Source organism: Medicago sativa, chromosome 1, assembly GCF_051527215.1.
Source record: "Medicago sativa cultivar Bolivia chromosome 1, Bolivia_mono, whole genome shotgun sequence".
Lineage (NCBI taxonomy): Eukaryota > Viridiplantae > Streptophyta > Magnoliopsida > Fabales > Fabaceae > Medicago > Medicago sativa.
The window spans coordinates 12,207,631-12,230,944 of NC_140749.1; the positions used below are offsets into that span (position 1 = coordinate 12,207,631).

Below are 23,314 nucleotides of genomic sequence, written 5' to 3' on the forward strand. Positions count from 1 at the left end.
GTAATCATATTCACACGGACACGGCGCTTAAACCCTCTTTCTCACCAAAAACATGAGAATCAAATTGAATTGAATATCTCAAACACAATGATTCAATTCCAAAGAAGCTTCTTCACCACCACCACCACTCCTTCTCCCTCTCTTCACAACCTCATGGTTAGGTTTAGGTTCACTCTAATCTCTTCTTAATTTTCATTTAATTTAACTTAATTACTTCTTAACCTCTCTCGCAGTTTCAACTCAAATCATTCCACAATCCGTTAATCTCGCCGCACGTGAATGTAACTAACTTCGCCTTCCAACGCTGTAACCGTTTTCCGTTTCGTTCATTCAGCTTTATCAGCAACGTAATTAACTTCACTGCTTTGAAGACCGTTAATGGTTTCGATTTTCGAATTTTGGCGAATGGCATTGGAAGGAGCTTGCCGTTCTCATCTGCAACGCCGGAGAAGAAGAAGAAGAATAAATGGAAGAAAAAGGTAAAAGTTGTTGCTCATTGAGTGTAATAACTAATAACATAGGAGACCACACTCACGCCACCGGTAATAATTTAAGAAAATTAAAGTTATTGAGTTGGACACTAGACACACCTTCCGAAGTGTTCGTGTTACATATATAATTGATGATTTTCTACCTATGAAGCACGAACACAGACACGGAAATGGATATACGGATACCTTGACAGCGATAATAATAATTTAAGTATGACATAGTTCAACTTAATCACATGTATCAGTGTCATGCATGTGTTACATAGTTTCCAACAAGAAAATGATGAAAATTATTAGTAAAAGGTTTTAAACTGTGGTTGCCTAGTTATTTTAGTTATGGAATCGTTGAAACTAGAAAAAAATTGTGTTACAACTTTTGTAATGGATAAATAGAGATTTGAGTGGAATGCCATGGAATAAATTAAATTGTTCGGATATTTAACGATTGAATGCAGAAAAGCACACGTATAATTTTATTATTCCCCAAATTTGAGTGGAAGAAAAAAGCTAGGTATTCGATGGAATGGGATGGGGTTCGTTCCATCATATCCTATTTTAAAGAATTCAACTATGGTATAATTTTTACGATTCCATTTCATCCCGCTTGTCAATCCAAACACAACCTTGGTATAGTGCTTGCAATACCTTTTAGTTCCCAGGGAAAAGGAGCTATTGTAAGCTGGTTCGCACTTTGAAACATTGCTATAGTGCTTGGTGTTGTTTTAAGCATTGATGCTAACATGGTTTGTTCAGGAGAGTTCGTCTGTTACCACTTCAAAAGAAACACAAGATAGTTCTGCTTCTACAAGGTCGAAAAAGAAGGAGGTAAACTCTTGCCAGGTTGATCTGGAGAAGCCGCTAGGGAAATTTACGGGAAAACCATTGTATCCACCCGTGGGAAAGTCTGTGATGGTTGTGGAGTCTGTTACGAAGGCAAAGGTTATCCAGAGTTACCTTGGTGATATGTATGAAGTCTTGCCAACCTATGGTCATGTAAGAGACTTGGCTTCAAGGTCTGGATCTGTGCGACCCGACGATGATTTTAGTATGGTGTGGGAAGTTCCCTCATCTGCCTGGACTCACCTGAAGAGCATCAATGCTGCATTGAGCGGGTACATTCTCACATCCACTTACCTTAGTTTTCCAGTAGCATTGGTTGGTTATATTAATATAATTCTCTGTGGGTGCACTAATCACAATTGTTCTTCAGTATGATGTTATGTTATTATAGTAAAGCAAATTATTAACGATTAATTGTAATGGATTGTTTAACTTCCATGCTTTTATCCACTAGTGTCTGGCTACCTGTGCGTGAAATTAATTAATTTCATGTTGTTTCACAGAGCAAACAATCTTATCCTTGCATCAGATCCTGATCGTGAGGGAGAGGCTATCGCTTGGCACATAATTGAGATGTTGCAACAACAGGGAGCTCTGCATAATATTTTTCTGGCTAGAGTTGTTTTTCATGAAATAACTAAGCAATCTATAAAAACTGCTTTGCAAGCACCACGGAAGATTAATGTGAATTTGGTTCATGCTTACCTTCCACGGAGGGCCCTTGATTATTTGATTGGATTTAACATTTCACCATTACTATGGAGGAAGTTACCAAGTTGCCAATCAGCAGGAAGAGTTCAATCTGCTGCACTTTCTCTTATATGTGATAGAGAAATGGAAATTGATCAATTTAAACCCAAGGAGTATTGGACTGTGGAGGCCATGTTTAATATGAAAGAGAAGGGATTAAACAAGGACTTAACCTTTCTTGCTTACCTGAGCCATTTTAATTCAAACAAGCTGAATCAATTTTCGATTACTTCTGGTAGGGAGGCAAGGGATATTGAAAGCAAAATAAACTATGCAGAGTTTCGGGTTGTTAGCATGAAAATAAGCAAAGTTCAAAGTAATCCTCCAACACCTTATATAACATCAACACTTCAGCAAGATGCTGCAAACAAATTGAATTTCTCTGCAAGTCACACAATGACGGTACTAATTTTAGTTTATTCCTATCCTATTTCCCTACTTGACATTGACATAACCTTGGCTGTAAACAATATCTGTTTTTCCCGTGGAATTATGATTTAATTATGTTTACATTTTAGATTTTCTATAATTTCTTTTATCATTAATCTATATTGAATTTTGAATGCAGCTTGCTCAGAAACTCTACGAGGGAGTTGAACTGCGTAATGGTATAACAGTGGGTTTGATAACACACATCAGAACTGATGGACTCCATGTAGGTATCCCTTTGGTTGCATGAATATGGTCAAAATTTGTGAACTACCCTTTGTGGATTGTATATAAGTATTATATTATATTATATATCAATTACATCATTAATTGTCTACTGAAGCTGACCATGTCATCTCAAAACATATCCTCCTCCTTTTGTGTTGTCTAACTATTTACGGTATTTAACATAGCTTTTATATAACAGTTATGTCATGAATCTTGGCTAATTAAATGTGTTCATTAATCTCCTGTTATTCTTCCATATGAGATTGCAATTTTGATTTTTACTAGTGGGTTCACACATGTGGATGGAATTTATGTTTATTTGGAGTGTCTTTCTGTTAATCCAATAATCTTGTTTCTATTTTTAACACTCGGAGATTCATGTCTTAGATTTCTGATGAAGCTGTTGCCGATATTCGCTCCCTGATCATTGATAGGTGATGTGTGCATCTCCATACTTATTTCTGCTTATGCCTGCAACCAGAGCTACAACACTACTGAATATAAAATCAGTTTATTAATATACTTCGTACCAGAAGCTATTTTGCTTATACGGTTTTCACACATTTTGTGTGTGTAAGAATTACATTTTGCCAACGGACATGTGGTCCGTGTTTTGTCAAACTATTGCGTGCAACTGTGAATTTGCAGTGCGGTGGTGAGCTCTATTGTGACATAATAGTTTGGTGAGTTGCATTTTGCAGGAGCCTCCACCACAGTTGCAAATCACACCGGAATCTGCCCGTCGCAACTGCTCCATAGGCTTCAATGCGACAAACCCTTTGACCTTAGTGATCTTCGGAAACTTTCCAGCCACAATTTGCTGTTTTCAGGACCGCACCATTGAATGCTGAGACGGAATCTCGAAGAAGTAAGGAAGAAAATACAAGAAACAAAAAACAAGTTGGAGAAATGTGAAGGGGTGAAGCAGTGTGGAGGTGGATTTTAGAAATGAGAGAAGAGGGCATTTCAGTTTTAGGGTTTATGTTTCACGTAACGGGCTTTTAATATGCCAACTATTTGCCAAGTATTATTTCCCTAAAATCTAACTAACAACCACGGAAATATACTTAAGTTGAACCAGAAAATAACAAAAATATCTATATGCATAGTTGGGATGTAAGAAAGTGGTTCGGAGATCAGAATTGTAGTTCTGTTCTATCTACGTTTAAGTTATTTATTGTCACTTTCTTCTCCTAGAAATTGTCTAAAGTTGCTTAGTCATTTTTATCTCAATTGAATGCTTATTTTTGTGGTTTAAGCAAGTTTTGATTTTTTTTATGTGGGATTAAATTTAATGGGTGCAGCTATGGACACAATTTTGTTGCACAAAGTCCACCGCAGTATTTTAGCAAGGTGAAAAATGAACAAGAAGCCCATGAAGCCATTAGACCGACTGACATACATAATTTACCATGTAATAAGAGATGTGATTCTTTCATAATTATTTTACTTCAATGATGAACCAAGGGCAACAGCTAACAACATTATTTCTGGATGACTTGTCAGCAATGCTAGCTGGGGTATTAGATGAAGAATCCTTGAAGCTATACACTCTTATTTGGTCAAGAACGGTTTCATGTCAGATGGAACCAGCTAATCTTGAGAAGGTTAGATTATGAAATATCCATCGAGATAAAGTAGAGTGTTTGATGTCTGTTTTTTGAACCATCTAATTTTTGCTTGGATAACTGACTGTAGATTGCTTGGATAATTTTTTAAAACTATCCCTTGATTAAAGTGATTACAACAAAACCAAATAATTTACATAAAGAAAATATGAAGTTCAGGAAAGAGGAAACTAATGATGCTCAGAAATATTCAACATATGCATTGTGTTTCATATCAGTAACACCTTAGTTTTCTTTATACTTTAGCTTTTCATGTATCTTATTCTTGGGTTCTTCAATTTGAGGTCAAATTTTTATCTTTCTTTCACTCATCTTTGTAGTGATCAATTTCCTTTGTTGTATGGAACCTTGGTTTAAAAAAAGGAAAAACTGTTTCTCGGTAAATTCATTTTTCCTAACCATCTTTCCAGGTCTACTATTGTTAGATTGCGTCTGTCCTAAATAAATATCATTAACATAATATATGATCTTGAAGTATAATTTGTGTTCTTTTAAAGTTCACATGCTTCGATCTGATATTATTATGGCTGGCCAGATATGTTTCCTAATGTCTTTCTGATTCCAGATACAAGTTGACTTTGGAAATGCTGATTGGTCTATTATGTTAAGGTCTTCTAGCTCAAGGGTCGAGTTTCCTGGATACCGGGAAGTTTTTACGGTATGGTTAGTTCTTGCAGATAAGTTATATTGCGAGAAAGTGTTATTTAGCCTTGTGATGGTTTTCTATCATTCATATACAAGTTGATTGTCCTTTACAAATAACGAGTTTTATTTGTTTATTATACTTATTTCCATCAAATTAATTGTTGTTGACTTGTTATTTTTACCATTTTTATTGTTATCGATGGACTATAGTATTATGCTCAATTCATGTACTAGTTAGCTGCAAATGGGAAAATAGATTTCAAATTTAAAGCTTGTATAATATTTTGAAGTTCTGCTGCATGTTTCAAATTATACTTTAGCTATATAAAAACTTAATACTCTTAGAAATTTATATTGAAGTGTACAGATGCATGTGTTGCTATATTTTGTTGTGTGTATTACTTGATAAAGGAGACTTATGTGACTCAATGTAGGTTATATTGGGTTCAATATGAATTCGATCTTTTCTGTATACACGAGGTTATGACAATTTTGTTTTCGACCAATTATTATTATTATTATTATTATTATTATTATTATTATTATTATTATTATTATTATTATTATTATTATTATTATTATTATTATTATTATTATTATTATTATTATTATTATTATTATTATTACGTTCCTGTTAAGTACCAATGCTTCAAGTTTAAGCTAAACTCGAGAATGCCCACATATACCTCTAAAAGAGTAGGAAGGTAAAACCGGTATTCCCGACTTATGTATGGTTATTTTTCACTTCTAGGACATTGTCACTGAAGCTGGACAAGATAGAGATAGCGACGGATCCAATCATGGTCTAGCTTTTGAGGTTCTTAATTCCCTAAAGGTTATATTTCTGGAAATTTATTGTTGTTTATGCTATTTGAAAATGAGGGGTAACCTTGGCGCAACTGGTAAAGTTGTTGTCATGTGACTGAAAGGTCACGGGTTCAAGTCCTGGAAACAACCTCTTGTGTAAAACAGGGTAAGGCTGCGTACAATACACCAAATGGTGGGACCCCTTCCCGGACCCTGCATATGCGGGAGCTCTAGTGCACTGGGTTGCCCTTTTTTTTATGCTATTGAAAATAATTTAATGCTTCCCCTTTTATGTGCCAGTTTGTGCCTCATTAGTTTATTTGTATGCACTGCGTTTCTTGGCTTCCTTACATTGCTTTGATAATGGCCATTGGGTTTTTAAACGGAGGGTCTTAATAATAGGGAGACTTAATTAGTCAATAATAGGGGGACTTAATTTCATGTCAAGGATCAACTTTAATTGAGGCTTAGGAGTGTGTTTATATCACTGAAATTTGTCTATTCATTTTGCTAATTGTTCTTACCTTGCCTTATGCTAGGTTTGTTATGTATCTTTTTTGTGTTTCCAATCTGTGAATTCCCATTTATGGTGCAGAAAGTTGTACATATCAATCTGAAATGCACTTGCGACATTGGTAGAATAAAACCAATTCCTGATTGCTTTCTTTTTTGACAAAATGATTCTTCATTTACGATTAAGTATTTATTGATGCCATAAATTGTGCATCATCTTTCCCTTCATTGACTTTTTATTATATAGAAAGAGGATCTGTTACATCTTGTTCAAACTGAGGCGAGTCAACACCATACTCAACAGCCGCCACGTTATTCCGAAGCATCATTGGTAAGATATTTTGTTTCTTTCGTTATGCTTAAAGGAGTATTATAGACCACACTTGCGGTGATTTCAGCTGGCAGTACTACTCTTTTGTTGTATGTAGAATTTATGCTTGATATTGGAATCCTAACTGCGGGTTATATATAATAATGAATTAATAGAGATTGCATTTTAACATGGCTGGAAGTATGTTACATACCTCCTCCAAGCAATGCTATTGTTAGGTTCAAAATGTCGATTTTTGTTACCAGATATCGTAATGTCTAGAGGCAATTCTGAATGATGTGTAAGTTGATGAGATTTCATTTTATTGATTTGAAGTATAATCTTAATAGTTGGTCTTAATTAATGAACAACACCCATTTCGTTTAGTTAGAGTATTACCTGACTAAGTTGAACGGTGAACTTTATATTATGTAAATGCTTGCTTTTTGTTTATTGGATTATCTTTTCCTTCTAATTGTGTACTTATATGATTAGTCATTGAAATTTTCATCTGTTAATTCATATGAAGATAGAAAATTGTGCAGAATTAAATACTGTTTTAAACTTATTAATCTTCGGTCTGCTGTTAACTAGTGACATTCCCTCAAATTTTATAACACGTGCTATCGGCTTGTGCACATACATGCTACATTAGGAGTTTTGTTACAATGAACTTGTTTCTTATATGTATGGCAACATATATGCATAAATTGAAATCATTATCATGCAAATATTCGTGATTTATAATTTTAGATTATGGTGTACGTTATCTTAAAACAGTAAATATATTGCTACATATTGAGTTCAACATGAACTGGAGCTCTTTTAAATATATGCTTTGTGCTGGCAAGGAGGAAATAGAGAGCTTTAATTTCTTTCGCATCTTGTCTGTTTCGTTTTCTCTTTTTAGGATTTCCCTTACGCTATTTGCATGTCATAGGTTAAGAAGCTTGAAGATCTTGGGATTGGAAGACCTTCCACATATGCAAGCACATTAAAAGCATTAAAGGTATTTAACTTGGAGACAATCTAATGTCATAACCATACCAGGTCTTTTCTATCTTATATCGCATCAAGGCTAACGATTAAGTTACAAGTCATGATCAAAGATAATTATGTAAGTTTTTCTCATTCTTGGTTTATCTGAAGAGTTTTCTATAACTCATAGGCTTTTCTAGAAACTATGGGCTCGATCCATTGAAGAGTCTTTCTTATCCAATAGCAATTCCTATGTATCGACATATTAAGTTGTAACATCTGCCTTTTCATTTGATTCACTATCATTGTTGACTTCTCTCTCATGCCACAACCATTTCAAACTGTCAATGTTATTAATAGCTGATAGTGTTTCTCTGTGGCAAGTGGAAAATCCACCATATTTGTGGATTGTGGGCGTTTTGCTCTACGACAGAGGCATGGAAACTATAAAAATAGGCTCAAATAAAATGCAGAGTGAAAATAGAAGAGAATTGGAGAACATAAAAGAAAAATGCTTGAATTATACATAATAGGATGGATAGAAAACCCTGAATAAGTGAATATCAGAGATAACAAAGAGAACAAGGATGAAAGGACAGAGAATATGGATCAAAGACTAAGAAAGAACGGAGAACAGATAACATATAAAGAGAAAGAACAGAAAATGGTTTGCTCATTGGAAAAGGAAGGTTACTAGACAAGGTTTTTGGAGACGCTTTTCGGAGATGGAAGGGGAGAGACTTCAGAAAATGTAGAGAGTGATGCTGCTCGAATGAGTTGGATGGCTGAAGAGCCAAAGAGTTGAGTCTTTTATTAGAGTTATGTATTTCCACAGGTCATGGGTTATGAGAATGGGTTGGGTCCATTGCCCATCTCTTTATTCTTTTGACTTCTTTGCCGTCATAGTTGTCAATCCAAGACAGCAGAGCGGCTGATTTTGAAAGTGCTATAGCGATATATTGCATAGCAGGATGATCATTGACCACTATTCTGAAATATTTTTTACGTAAGTAGAAATGAAAATCATAGGTCATAACTCATTCTTAGAATTTGAGTTAAGCCAAACTCAACCCCTACAAAACTGACTTGCAATTTGAGGAAGGCCTCCCATTTATAAACTCAGTTTTAGGCCATATCTCTTCCAACATGGGACTTTCAACACACCCCCTCACACCCAAGAGGGAACATTTGGATTGGATTGGTTCTGATACCATCTTAAAATTTTGGTTGCACCTAACTCAACCCCTACATAGTCGGCTTGTAAGGTGAGGGATGCCTTCCATTTATAAACTCATTTTCATGCCATATCTTATATGATGTAGGACTCAACACTAAGTAGCAACAAGAGCCAATGAAACAATGAAGCAGCTGGACAGTAAAAAAAAAGAAGAAATAAGGAATATATATTAGCTGGGTGAAAGAACAAGATGAAACAACAAGAATATAAGTCTGCTGGTGAAAAAGAAGAACAAGGAATCAGTAAAAAAAGAAACGTAATAACTTACTGACAGCCGTCACTAATCTAAAGAAAATAAAGCCTTTCGGTAAATATTCTCTCTCAAACACTGGAAACTGTTTAATCAAAGAAATGTTGCTTATGATATTTGTCCTTTTTAGATGTAAGAAGGTTGTGGAGCTTAAGAAGCAGCTGATTAGAGCTACATGTGTAGTTTTTATGTTAACCAGAATTTAGTAATTTTCTTAACATAACATATTGGTTTCACTGCTTCACAAGGTTGAAGTTCCAGGCCAAACCGTGGCACCTGAACATAAGAGAAGCCTTCAGAATATATTGCCAGATACAACCAAAGCCTATTCCCACTAGTTGTGGCTGTCTACATGAATTATGTGACATTATGATGTCATGTCATGGATCATAAGAACTTATCAATCAACTCATCCATATCATAGTCTGTGACTTTCAATTTGGTCTTAATTGAGTTGTTGTGACAGGGTAATAGTTATCAATTGGAACAAGATTTATATATCTAAGATTTTATCTTTTTGTATTCTTCCTCCCTAAAACTAAATCAAGTCTCCTTTGGAATTTGCTTGTCCCTGCTGTCTCTCACTATTTCAACATGTTTACTGCATTTCACATGGAAATTTTATGGCATTGCATAGGTTAACTGTTAAATATCAGTTTGAAAGAATAATTGGCCCTCATTTGTTTGTTGCTTCAGGATAGAAAATACGTGACAGTAAATAATGGTGTTCTCTCTCCAGAATTTCGTGGTCGTATGGTAAGCTTTGGGCTTGATGTTCTGAATTTATTGTTTTTTAGGATGAAAATACCAGTTCTATCGTTGTACAATGTTGTTAACATGCGGCAAAAGAAGACTTCAGTTGATGTTGGTCTTGCTTTTAGTTGCTTGAAATTTTGAAATCAATTGATTTATATCTTCCCTCTGTAGTTTTTCCCTTGCTATGCATATAGACACTCTAATTTCAAGCTACAACACTTACACATATTTACAGATATATTCATTTGAATTCTGATAATAAATGCAATTTATCTGATATATGATTGGTTCTGCACTGGTTTTACCATTGTCTCTAGTTTTCCCCCCTATTGTCTATACATTTTTAAATTAAATAGATACTGCAATATTCATTTAAGTCATCATTGTTGTGGGAACATTTCTCCCGTTGTCTTTTATTTAGCCCATAAAAGAAATCCAGCAAGCCAGTTTGAATCCTTGTCACCTGCTTCACTGATTTCCATAATGGCTAGGAAATGACATTAGAAAACATGGTGAATTTGCTTACTATGCGGATTTCAACAACTTCATATTATTTATGCATTGCTCAAAATTCTTATCGAGCAATAATCCCTCTCCCTCATGAATGGGCCTTATGTATCTAATTCCCCACAAATCTCTTCTGCTCATAAGATGCAGGGGGAATTTGATAATTATGTTAATAGATGAGTTCTTTTGGTTTCATATTCTACATGACTTAACTCATGATAAGCTTGCCCATTTTCAGTTATTTTTTGCTTTGTAGAAGTGAGACGTGTGATGAGTTTTGTGCCATTTTTGGATGATATTTAGGTTTCAGCTTTTCTTTCACATCATTTTTCAGAGGTCACGGACTACAGTTTCACTGCTGATATAGAAACTGAGGTATCTACTATGATTGTGTCTCCTGCCCACTTGATCTCTGCAATGTATTATAGATAATATTTCTTTCAAGTTACGCAAAAACATTCGTAGGAAAGCAGGCTTGGGAATATTACTTATACTCTTAACAAGTTTTGGAAAAATATTTCCAGGTATCATCGATTCCTAGGAATATATTTTACTCATGGATTCCCAGGAATCTGTTTTGCTCCTGCTTTCCCTGTTTTTTATTATTGTCTGAGCTAGGAGGTCATTGTTAATTGCCTATCATTTCTTTAATAAAAAATGTGCTTCATTTTTTACTCAGCTTGATAATGTTTCTGCTGGAATAACCAAATGGAAAGGCCTCCTGGGAGATTATTGGACGCAGTTTAAATCATGTTATGACCGTGCTTCCGATATTCCTATTTACCAGGTGTGGAATCTCTCTTCATTGCTTAATGCTTGCCATTTTGGGGTCTCAAATCATGTTTTTCTTGATATACTCTCTTGGCAATGTTTTCAGTGCACTTTGTATGTTTGCATATGCTGTTAGTGACTGTGATAGCCTGGAAACAAAATGAGCAGCATATCTTTTCATCTTATTCTACACATTAATGATTTTTATACTTGCAAGTTGAAAAGATGTTAGAAAAAAAATTTGGGGATTTTTTATTTGGCTCTCTCCCAAATAAGAGTCGATCGTGCCCGAGGTAAGTTATGTCTCGTTATGGGTATAAATAGTTAAATATTAATCTCATCATGTGTGCCACACCCTCATGAGTCTATGTTTATGATGCGGTACTTTTGCCGTAAAAGAGATGATAACAAGATAAGTGGCGCACCTTACTGTCAAACTGTTATAGTTTAAGAATTTAAATACTTCTTGGTTATGAAACTTGGTCGACATTGCATCATCCACTACCGTTTAAAATTCACCGATACAACCATTCCTATTAAACACTAAACGGTATTTTCTGACCCTGTGGAGCATAAATTATATGAAATCGCATTTGTAATGTTTTAGTTATACCGGGGTAAATTTTGTGTTTTGAATGTGATTGTGCTGATTTTGTTTGTAGAAAAATGGTTTGTTGATTGCGTTCATTATATACGGCCTGATTTGTTTGTCAGATATTCTCTTGATAACTTCTTATTTGACTTGTTTCAGTTGTACGGAAGGCACACTGATATTTAAAGTAACTAGATTTGGTTCTGGCTACTTTATAGGCTGTGATCAACACCCGAGGTGCAAGTGAGTATTATACTACATATTTGCTTTGTAGGTTCTATGTTATAGCCTAACTGCTGTGTGATTTTCACACAATGGTGAACTTGTATGTTACTTTACACATTTGAAAGAATGGTGGGTCTATCGACTATCATACAAAATGACATGCAATGTTTGAAATTGTAGATATGCATAACTCATGGGTCTTATGTAAATTTCAAGATTGTTATTATTCTTGTCCTCATTACCACATTTTTGCCTGGTGAAACACTTCATTTTTGGAAATTACAAATTTATGACTGGTGCTTGTGATTTATGAAAACAGGTACATTTCTAAAGCATTATGTTGTAAATAATTTATTTTAACTATTACTAGTAGTAATTCTTATTACTCTTTAAAAAATAAAAGTAGTAATTCTTATTATTAGTAGTGGTTATTTGTATCGAGCCCATTAGTTTATTAATACGGCCCATTAGGTTACATTAGCCTATATAAACACATTAGTGGTTGTAAATTATTCAGAAATTTGAAATATATTCAGGTTTCACATATTATATGGTGATGAGGAGAAGGAAGATACACCTCAGTCAAACATCACTATTGGAGAGGAACCAAAACTCCTAGGCTTTAATAGTTCAAATGAAAAGGTAACCTTGGCCCTGTTGTATGTTTTAATGGACTGGTGTAATTTGACTTGTTTGAACTGCTGAATATTGTGTATAAATGGCATTTCGATTCCCTCAGGTTCTTTTGAAAAGGGGTCCTTATGCAATCTATGTTCAACTCGGAGAAGACAGGAAGGGACACACACCTAAAAGAACAACTGTTCCTTATGTATGTAATACTAACATTTTCAACTCTTTGAGGCAGTTTAGTTTACTTTTTTGGCCATTGATGTGAGGTATTATTATAATAGTTTGTATCAAAGACATGAAGAAGTTTGTATCTCCCATTTTTTTTGCATGCCTGCATATTGTGCAGTCTTCTAATAGTATTATAAGCTTGAATGAAGGATTTTCTAAGACTTGTGGAAATTACAAAGGTCGTCTAGGTACAAATTACATGAGATGCATGTATGTAGTCTTCTTATTTGATAGAAAGGGAATTATGGATGTTAAGACTTCAAAATATGGTAATGCAGTCTTCTGAATAATACTTGATAGTAAACGCAAAATTGTTTCTATTTACAAACCAAGTTTAGCTATTATTTTATTTCATAAACTGTTACTTAACCATATTCTGTCTTCTGAGCCATCTGCTAATTGTATTATGATGTCATTTAGTAAGGGGAGCGCTATTTTTTTTTCCATGGGGGGATCAACATTTTTGTCCAAAATTCTTTGTTCTTAATCTTGATTGTTGAAACCAAATTTGTGGAATTATATCCAATGACTGTTGAATAATGTGGCTATTTTTTCAATTTTGCACGAAGTTCTCTCTCCCTTTTTTTAATGTGGCTTTTGAGTTTGTTTGGTGTGCATGCATTTGTGCAACTGCAGGTCTGGTTGGCCCGTTTTTTGTTTTCCAAGGATCATGGGTTAAAAAGCTAATTGTGCTAGTCTGACAAATTATTATATCTTCCAATAAAAAGAAAGAAATCATAGAATTTGTGTTGTTTCATTCAGGTAAAGGATTTGGAGTCTACCACCCTTGAAGACGCACTTGCATTGCTGCAATATCCTTTTACATTGGTAAGTTTCTCAATTCTAGTTGAGCTCCTTGTCATGTTGTTGATTTTGTATGTCAATTTTTGACAACCCAGTTTATGATGAAATAATTGAGGTTTTTATGTATGGTTGTGTTGTAAGACGATCTTGGTGTAGTTAGTAATAATATTATATAAACAGCAAAAGTGCAAGGCAAACTTTCAATCTCTCTCTCTCTCTGTTATTGTGTTTCTTAGTCATAAATGTTTTTTTTTTCTGGATTAGGGTAAGCATCCTGAGGATGGACGTCCTGTCATAATAAAGGCTGCAAAGGATGGCTATTCTATTAGACATCGATCCACAATTGCTCATGTTCCTAAGGTACTATTGTAGTTTCATTTTTTTTTATCAATATTTTATTTCCTTCCGATCTTTGCAACCACTGCAATAGACTTTAGCTAAATTAGAATGCAAGTAAAAGAATTAGTGCTAAGAAAAGAAAATATATAGTACTGCTCTTTGTCAACTCATGTCTTTGGTTTTGGAGCATATTCTTGGAGGCGAATAGACATGGAAACAGGCCAGGCCAATGTCTTGAGTCAAATTAAATCAGTTCCATTTAATAGGGGCGTCAGGGCAGGGCCGTCCCTAAGAATTCGGAGGCTCGACTCTGGGAATGAAAAGAGGTCAGTGATAAAATCAAAACGTATTTTTTTTTTTTTAAAAGAGCAATGTTCTATTTATATTTTTTTAAAAGATAAATATAAGGTGTCGTATATATGCGGTACACCCAAAGATGAAAATGACTACCGTATACATGAGGAACCCCCACCTAACACCAAAAGCAAGAGGACCTAATTCTAATAGGCCTAAAAGGCTAAAACAAAGGGACAGAAAATGGCTGGGGGTATTAAAAAAAAATGGAGGGCAGTAATACTAGTGGGTATTAAAATTTTTTTTGAGGCCCATGGCTGAGGGAGGCCCATCTCTGTTGAGCTGTTTGCACCCCCTCAGGGCCGGGTCTGCGTCAGGGTATTAGGTTTTAACCTGGGTATAGTGATACCATATTTTGTGTGGGTTTGCATAGGATGACAGTTCCACGGTACGGTACGGATTCATGAATAGACTGAGTAGAAGATGGACAACAGGTCCTGAAGTGGATGAGGTTTAGGGGGTTTCACTGGATGAATATAGTGACACGGAAGGATAGGTATGATGAGGAGAGGAACCAGATTATGTGGAAGATTTTTCTGTCATAAATTATGCAGTTTGAGAATGAGCTGTATCTGTCATAGAGGCCATGGATAATGAGGTTAGATAGTAAGGCAATGCCGTGGGCAGAAGCGCAGAAATGGAATAAACAAATTTAGAAGCAAGAGATGACTGAGATTCATGTTTAGGAAATAATCCTGGATAAAGGAATCTTAACTGGTTATAGACCACATTGTTTGAAATGAATATTTTGCCATTTGTATCCATGCTTTCGTTTATACCCTTTATGGAAGAAAAAAATAATCTTAGAAAATGCACTCTTGCGAGTGATAAGACAATTTGTAACAGTTATATAGTGAGATAGGGATAACATGCTCAACCAAATATTTTTCAGAAATCATAGCGTATTTATGAATAATTTGTAAGTGTGATTAGAAGAAGCATAGTGTATTTATGAATAATTTCCAATTCTGAAATGTATAGATAGCAAACGAAATCATCCTTAGTAATCTGTTTGATCAACAATACTATTTGTGCTAAACTGCAGTTCAACCGTAGAATCAAATTGAGCAATTCAGTAGATGAGAATTGATTTTACTGCATTTGATATATATCTCAACACCCTTGTGTCCACTACTTATGAGTGCCAATATTTGTTTTGCGAAATTGTATGTGCACTAATTTTGTTGGTATACAGAATATGGAGTCAAGTGGAGTACCTTGGAAAAGGCCCTTGAACTTCTATCAGGTGAAGATGCGAGAATTGTTGGTGGTCCGCACAAACTCTACCCTCGAGTTAAAGATGTTGAAGCTCTCTAAGATTTTGACCTGGATAATTAGCATGACTGCAGAGTTTTCACATGATTAACAAGTTAACTTTCGCAATAAGCTACTAGCTAAGTTCGACGATTATGCAATAGTTGCAACTCCCAGTCCCAGATGAGTTAGGGATGATTCATCTATGGAGCCATAAAGTGGAGTTGTGATTTTTGAGACCCATGAAGGATAGAGCATGTATGGTTCAATGAGGAAGAGCAAACACCATTGTTTTAGTCACTGTTGTATCGGTAAAGAAGACCGTAGAGGTTAGTATAGATTGGTGGTGGTTTTACCATATGTACAAAGTTAAGTATTTAGAGATACAATGGTAGTTTGTATTTGTTAGTGATTTTTGGAAGGGAAATTTCAACTAAATAAATTAAAGCAGTAGATCTCATCATGTTCTTTTGAGAAAGAAAGAGTATCTGAGATTTGTACGGGATGACAATTCTTTTTCCCTCCAAAGTGGATGACATTTTAAACCCTATAATTTTTTTTAATAAACTAAATTAAATGTTTCAAAAGGTAAACAAATGAATCTCACAAGGTGAGGCCTAGGCTGCCTTTGAAAACTCATGGGCAATTTACCCAAACCAATAGGAAATAGCCATGTGTCCTCCACTATAACAATCATATTTATTATTTTATTTTATTTTGCAAAAATTTAAGATGTATTTTATTATTTGCATATTCACCCATTTTTAAATTAATGACATTTTACAAATTAAACCATCAAATTAATTAAACTTCCCCTCCAATCCAATCATCACTCTCCATTTTTTTTTTTTTTTAAACTGATTTCATCTCATTCATTCATCCTCAACAATTTCCCCTCCAATCCAGTTAAGTTAAGAATGGCTTTGCAAAAATCATTAAAAATTAAAATTATAACCCCTAGGATTCCCCTAGGGTGCTCACACTAACCAGAATCTTTTTTTTTTAAGGACACTAACCAGAATCTTAAATCCAAACCACTTGAGCATTACATCTTTTATTAAATTATTTGGATTGCAAATATATGTTTTTTTTTTTGACAAGATATGTTATTAATGAGCAATTATATATATATATATATATATATATATATATATATATATATATATATTTGCCGTGTCTTATAAACCCAGCTTTAGTAAAAAACTAGTTTAGAGACCCGGCGTTGCCCGGGTTAGATATTAAATAAGTTTTATAAGTTTGTATGCACGAATACACGTGTCAGTATGTTAGATTGAATTTATTTAAATTTACAATTATAATAATATAATAAAAATAAATATAAATGATGAGATGAATGTCCAATGCAAGAATAAAAAGTGTAACAAAATCAATAATGAATTAGTCCATGTGGTAAGAGTTTTGGGTCCCTTTAAACATGTGGTCATGAGTTTGTTTCGTAGCCCATGCGTATGAGAGAGAAAAATCGATTGAAAAGGAAGAAAAATTTAATCATATATGCAAAATTTGTTGAAAGTATTATGTGTAGTTTGTTGAGATATTTCCGCTACATAAAATATTAGAAATTCAATAAAAATTTAAAGAAAATATTGAGTAGATAAGATCAAAATGTTGTTGAGATATTTATGTTAAATAAAATAGGGTTAATTAAGTTTTTAGTCCCTATAAATATTCACAATTTTGTTTTTAGTCCCTATAAAATAAAATCAAACTTTTTAGTACCTGTGACATTTTCCTTAAGCATTTTAGAGACCAAAAATGTTGATGGAAATTTTTTATAGGGACTAAAAATGCTAATGAAATTTTTTTATAGGGACTAAAAATGCTGATGGAAAATTTTATAAGGGCTAAAAAGTGTGATTATATTTTATAGGGACTAAAAACAAAATTTTGAATATTTACATGGACCATTTACTTAATTAACCAAATAAAATATTGATTTTTAAAAATAGAAAAAATAATAAAAATATTGAGAATGAATGTGGAAGTGACACGTGGCATAAAAAACCTTACTTTATATATATACTATTGATTGATTGATTGATTGATTGATGTGTAGTTTGTTGAGATATTTCTGCTATATAAAATATTAAAAATTCAATAAAAATTAAAAAAAAATACTGAGTGCATAAGATCAAATGTTTGTTGAGATATTTATGTTAAATAAAATATTGATTTTTAAAAATAGAAAAAATAATAAAAATATTGAGAATGAATGTGGAAGTGACACGTGACATAAAAACCTTACTTTATATATATACTATTGATTGATTGATTGATATCAGGTCCTGAAATATTATTATTAAAATCAAAACGCTATTGATTAATAATATTGAAACGAAAAGGACCTGAAAAAATAGTATAGGTGATAGTAGTATAGGTGATTAATAATATTAAAACGCTACTGTTGAAACGAAAAGGAAAAAAAATAGTATATGTGTTAGTTCAAGGACTTGAAACAGAAACAATAGTACAGGTGTTAGTTCAAGGACCCGAAACTCGTAGGTGTTTGTAATGGATGCCAGCAACAATAGTTCAAGGACCTGAAAGAAAAAAAAAGAAAAAAAACAATCGGTAAATTCACTCGTAGGTGTTAGTTCCCTCTCATATTATATATAAAAATAAAAATCTAAGCATAAGTAAAAGAAACAATATTATAGGTGTTTGTTAAACCTAAAGAAAGAAAAAGCTTAGATCAAAAGAAGGTTTGAGTTTCAATTTCTGCACAAAATATGTGTTTACGCAATTAAAAAATTCTCCTTTATTATAGTTAAAAAAAAACAAATCGAAGCCTTTTTTTCCTCAATGAAAAAACTAATTGAAACTTCTTTTCCTAAAAAAAAGAAAGAAAAAAATAAAGGAAGATTTAATGGATAGTATTGAAAGTATTATATATAGTTTGTTGAGATATTTTGGCTACACAAAATATTAGGAATTAAGTATAAAATTAAATAAAATATTTAGTGGATAAGATCAAAAGTTTGCTGAGATTTTTATGTCAAATAAGATATAAAATAAAATATAGAAAAAAATATAAAAATATTGAGAATAAACGTGGAAGCGACACGTGGCATACAAAACCTTACTTTATATATATACTATTGATTGATTGATTGATTGATATATACTATTGATTGGCAAAAGTTATTATGCATAAGGAGATCCTTATGCACCGTGCATAATTGCTTTCTACACCCAACATAATTGCTTTCTACACCCCAAGTGAAAATAATTAATTGGGTCCACTATAAAATCTATTTATTTGTGGGCCTAATAAAGCCCCATATTATAATTTTTTTCTTAACAATTTATTTATGCAAAATAGCTTATTCGAAATAGTTTATTTATGCAAAACAACTTATTAGAATGATTTTTTAAAAACCGCTTATTCAAAACAACTTATTTATGCAAAACAGCTTATTCCGATTAATTTTAAAAACCAACTTATTCAAAATAGCTTATTTATGCAAAACAGCTTATTCGAAACAACTTATTAGGATCACTTTTTTTAAAACCGCTTATTCAAAACAGCTTATTTATGCAAAACAGCTTATTTGTTCAAAACAGCTTATTCAAAACAGCTTATTTGTACAAAACAGCTTATTTCGATTTCATTTTAAAAAACAACTTATTCAAAACAACTTATTTATGCAAAACAACATATTTATGCAAAACAACTTATTCAAAACAGCTTATTTATGCAAAACAGCTTATTCGAAACAACTTATTTATACAAAATAGCTTATTTGTGCAAAACAACTTATTTATACAAAATAGCTTATTTGTGCAAAACAGCTTATTCAAAACAGCTTATTTATACAAAACAACTTATTCCGATTTCATTTTAAAAAACAACTTATTCAAAACAACTTATTTATGCAAAACAACTTATTTAAAACAGCTTATTTATGCAAAACAGCTTATTTGAAACAACTTATTTATACAAAAGAGCTTATTTGTGCAAAACAACTTATTCAAAACAACTTATTTATACAAAACAGCTTATTTGTGCAAAACAGCTTATTCAAAACAACTTATTTATACAAAACAGCTTATTCCGATTAATTTTAAAAACCAACTTATTCAAAATAGCTTATTTATGCAAAACAGCTTATCCGAAACAACTTATTAGGATCACTTTTTTTAAAACCGCTTATTCAAAACAGCTTATTTATGCAAAACAGCTTATTTGTTCAAAACAGCTTATTCAAAACAACTTATTTATACGATTTCATTTTAAAAAACAACTTATTCAAAACAACTTATTTATGCAAAACAACATATTTATGCAAAACAACTTATTCAAAACAGCTTATTTATGCAAAACAGCTTATTCGAAACAACTTATTTATACAAAATAGCTTATTTGTGCAAAACAACTTATTCAAAACAACTTATTTATACAAAACAGCTTATTTGTGCAAAACAACTTATTCAAAACAGCTTATTAATACAAAACAACTTATTCCGATTTCATTTTAAAAAACAACTTATTCAAAACAACTTATTTATGCAAAACAACATATTTATGCAAAACAACTTATTCAAAACAGCTTATTTATGCAAAACAACTTATCCGAAACAACTTATTGATACAAAAGAGCTTATTTGTGCAAAACAGCTTATTCAAAACAACTTATTTATACAAAACAGCTTATTTGTGCAAAACAGCTTATTTATACAAAACAGCTTATTCCAATTTCATTTTAAAAACAACTTATTCAAAACAACTTATTTATGCAAAACAACATATTTATGCAAAACAACTTATTCAAAACAGTTTATTTATGCAAAACAGCTTATTCGAAACAACTTATTTATACAAAACAGCGTATTTGTGCAAAACAGCTTATTCAAAACAACTTATTTATACAAAATAGCTTATTTGTGCAAAACAGCTTATTCAAAACAACTTATTTATACAAAACAGCTTATTTGTGCAAAACAGCTATTTTGCACAAACAGCTTATTCGATTCCTAGGTCGCCGATCCCAAACGGAATTGCAGATCATCCCTATTCTTCTGAGGTATGTGTGTATTGTAATTCGTGACAAGTTTGCGTGATTGTGAATTTGTAGAGATTTCAATTTTGAATTGCGGAACGCTATGCGTGAAATCGTGTAGATTTATAATTATGAAGATGTGGTTACTGATTGCAAATCTCACAAGGTTGTTGTTAAAGGAGAAAAAGCGGATCCATTGAAGGTTCTTGAAAGAGTTCAGAGGAAGAGTCATAGACAAGTTGAGCTTCTTTCTCCGATCCCAAAACCACCTTCAGAACAAGAGAAAAAAATTGAAGAGAAAGAGAAACCTAAGCCAGAGGAAGAAAAGAAAGCTGAAGAGGTTAATTAATTATTTTTTTTTCTTTTTAAATTTATCTGAATCTGTGATGGATCATTTTTATCATTTTTATTTTATTATATGGTGCAGCCTAAGGTTATGATAGTGATTCTGAAAGTTCACATGTATTGTGAAGCTTGTTCACAAGAAATCAAGAGACGCATTGAGAAAATCAAAGGTATGTTACTGTGTTCTGTTTTGATTGAAATTCATATTTTCTTCACTTTTATTTCATTCACTTGTTTTGGTTCATTTCTCAGGTCCCATCCTTTCAGGAATTTGTCAACTGTTACTACCGATGATTTTGTGTTTGAATTCGAATCTTGCTATGATTTTCAATTTTGGTTACATATAGATGATGGGTTTGATTGGTTTGGTGATGAAGTTTGCTGGAGATTTTCAAGTTCCTCTGCATTCTTGATTTTTGGAAGAAAAAGGACGACGTTGATTGTGAAAGGACGACGTTGAGGAGGAGGAGAATTGGGAGTAATGAGTTGGAGGGATTAGGGATTGATTTGAATTTGGGAAAATTGATGATGGACTTGGTTTGAGAAATTGTCGAAATCAAATTGGGAATTTTTCTGAGAATTGTGATTCTGTTGCTAAGAATTCAAAGTTGGTGCCTGAATCTAATGGTTTTGAAAATGTTCTGTTATGGTTAGAAAATTCCATATGTTTTTTATTTTTGATTGTGATATGCACCATGTTGGATCAAAGAAAACCATTAAGTACATCTAATGGTTTTGGAGTACAACTCACATAAACCATTTCCACAACAAAATGGTTTTGGAGTACAACTCACAGAAACCATACCCATAGCAAAACCATTAAACAATTAGTTTGGTTTCGTGTAGAACACTATCAAAACCATTAAACCACACTTGTGGTTTCAGTAATAGTTTTTATTTAAAATCATTTGTCAATAATAATTTTCACTATTCTTTTATTTTATTTAGCATTTGACAATTATTTTTCTTTCACATACAAGTCTATTAAAACCATTAAAGCGCGATTATATTTAGACAAAGTCAGAAATTCGTTTTACAACGTAAGAAATAAAAGAGAGATGACGAGGCTTTACAAAAAAGTGGTTACTTATTGATTAATTCACATTAGGTTATAAGTGTGTACTATTAAGTGGTTACTTAATAATGATTTAAATGTTTATCACAATTTTTTTATTACAAAACCATTTTCACTGGAATTGGGAAATGATTCGATGTGAAATCTGTTGGTATAAGCTGGAATTCGGATTTGATGAATTATTGAGAATGTTGTGATGAATTGTGTTGTTTATGATCAATCCGGTTCGGATCTGGTGTTAGCATTACTCCCGGAAACCATTTTCACTGCAAAATGGTTTTGGAGTCTAACTCACGGAAACCATTTTCACTGCAAAATGGTTTTGGAGTACAACTCACGGAAACCATTTCCACAGCAAAATGGTTTTGAAACCAACTCACATAGCCATAGCAAAACCATTAGACAAATATTTTGGTTTCTCATAGAAGACTATCAAAACCATTAAACCATAATTATGGTTTCAGTAATAATTTCAGTGTATAACATCTTAATCATTATTCAAAACCATCTAACAATAATAATTTCATTAAAAATCATTACACATTTATCTTGGTTTCACATACATGATTATCAAAACCATTAAACCATAATTATGGTTTCAGTAATAATTTCACTGTATAACATGTTAAACAACGTTCCAGTAAAGAAACTCATAATCCATACTCATTTCTCTCTAACTCATAAAAAGCTTATTCAAAACAGCTTATTTTGTGCAAAATAGCTGTTTTGCACAAACAAGCTGTTTTGTATAAATAAGTTGTTTTGCATAAGCTGTTTTGCACAAATAAGCTATTTTATATAAATAAGTTGTTTCGAATAAGTTGTTTTGTATAAATAAGCTGTTTTGAATAAGCTGTTTTGCACAAATAAGCGGTTTTGTATAAATAAGTTGTTTTGAATAAGCTGTTTTGCACAAATAAGCTATTTTGTATAAATAAGTTGTTTCGAATAAGCTGTTTTGCATAAATAAGCTGTTTTGAATAAGTTGTTTTGCATAAATATGTTGTTTTGCATATATAAGTTGTTTTGAATAAGTTGTTTTTTAAAATGAAATCGGAATAAGCTGTTTTGTATAAATAAGCTGTTTTGCACAAATAAGCTGTTTTGTATAAATAAGTTGTTTTGAATAAGCTGTTTTGCACAAATAAGCTATTTTGTATAAATAAGTTGTTTCGAATAAGCTGTTTTGCATAAATAAGCTGTTTTGAATAAGTTGTTTTGCATAAATATGTTGTTTTGCATATATAAGTTGTTTTGAATAAGTTGTTTTTTAAAATGCAATCGGAATATGTTGTTTTGTATAAATA

At 32.6% G+C, this 23,314-nt stretch overlaps 1 long non-coding RNA gene across 1 annotated transcript; it reads left to right on the plus strand.

The window, feature by feature from the left end:
- The first annotated feature begins 20,524 nt into the window (after window positions 1-20,524).
- On the plus strand, window positions 20,525-21,321 carry LOC146952726 (uncharacterized). Its single transcript, XR_015025531.1, has 3 exons — window positions 20,525-20,927; window positions 21,015-21,102; window positions 21,185-21,321. It is a non-coding gene; the product is annotated as an uncharacterized LOC146952726 (long non-coding RNA).
- Window positions 21,322-23,314: the final 1,993 nt, after the last annotated feature.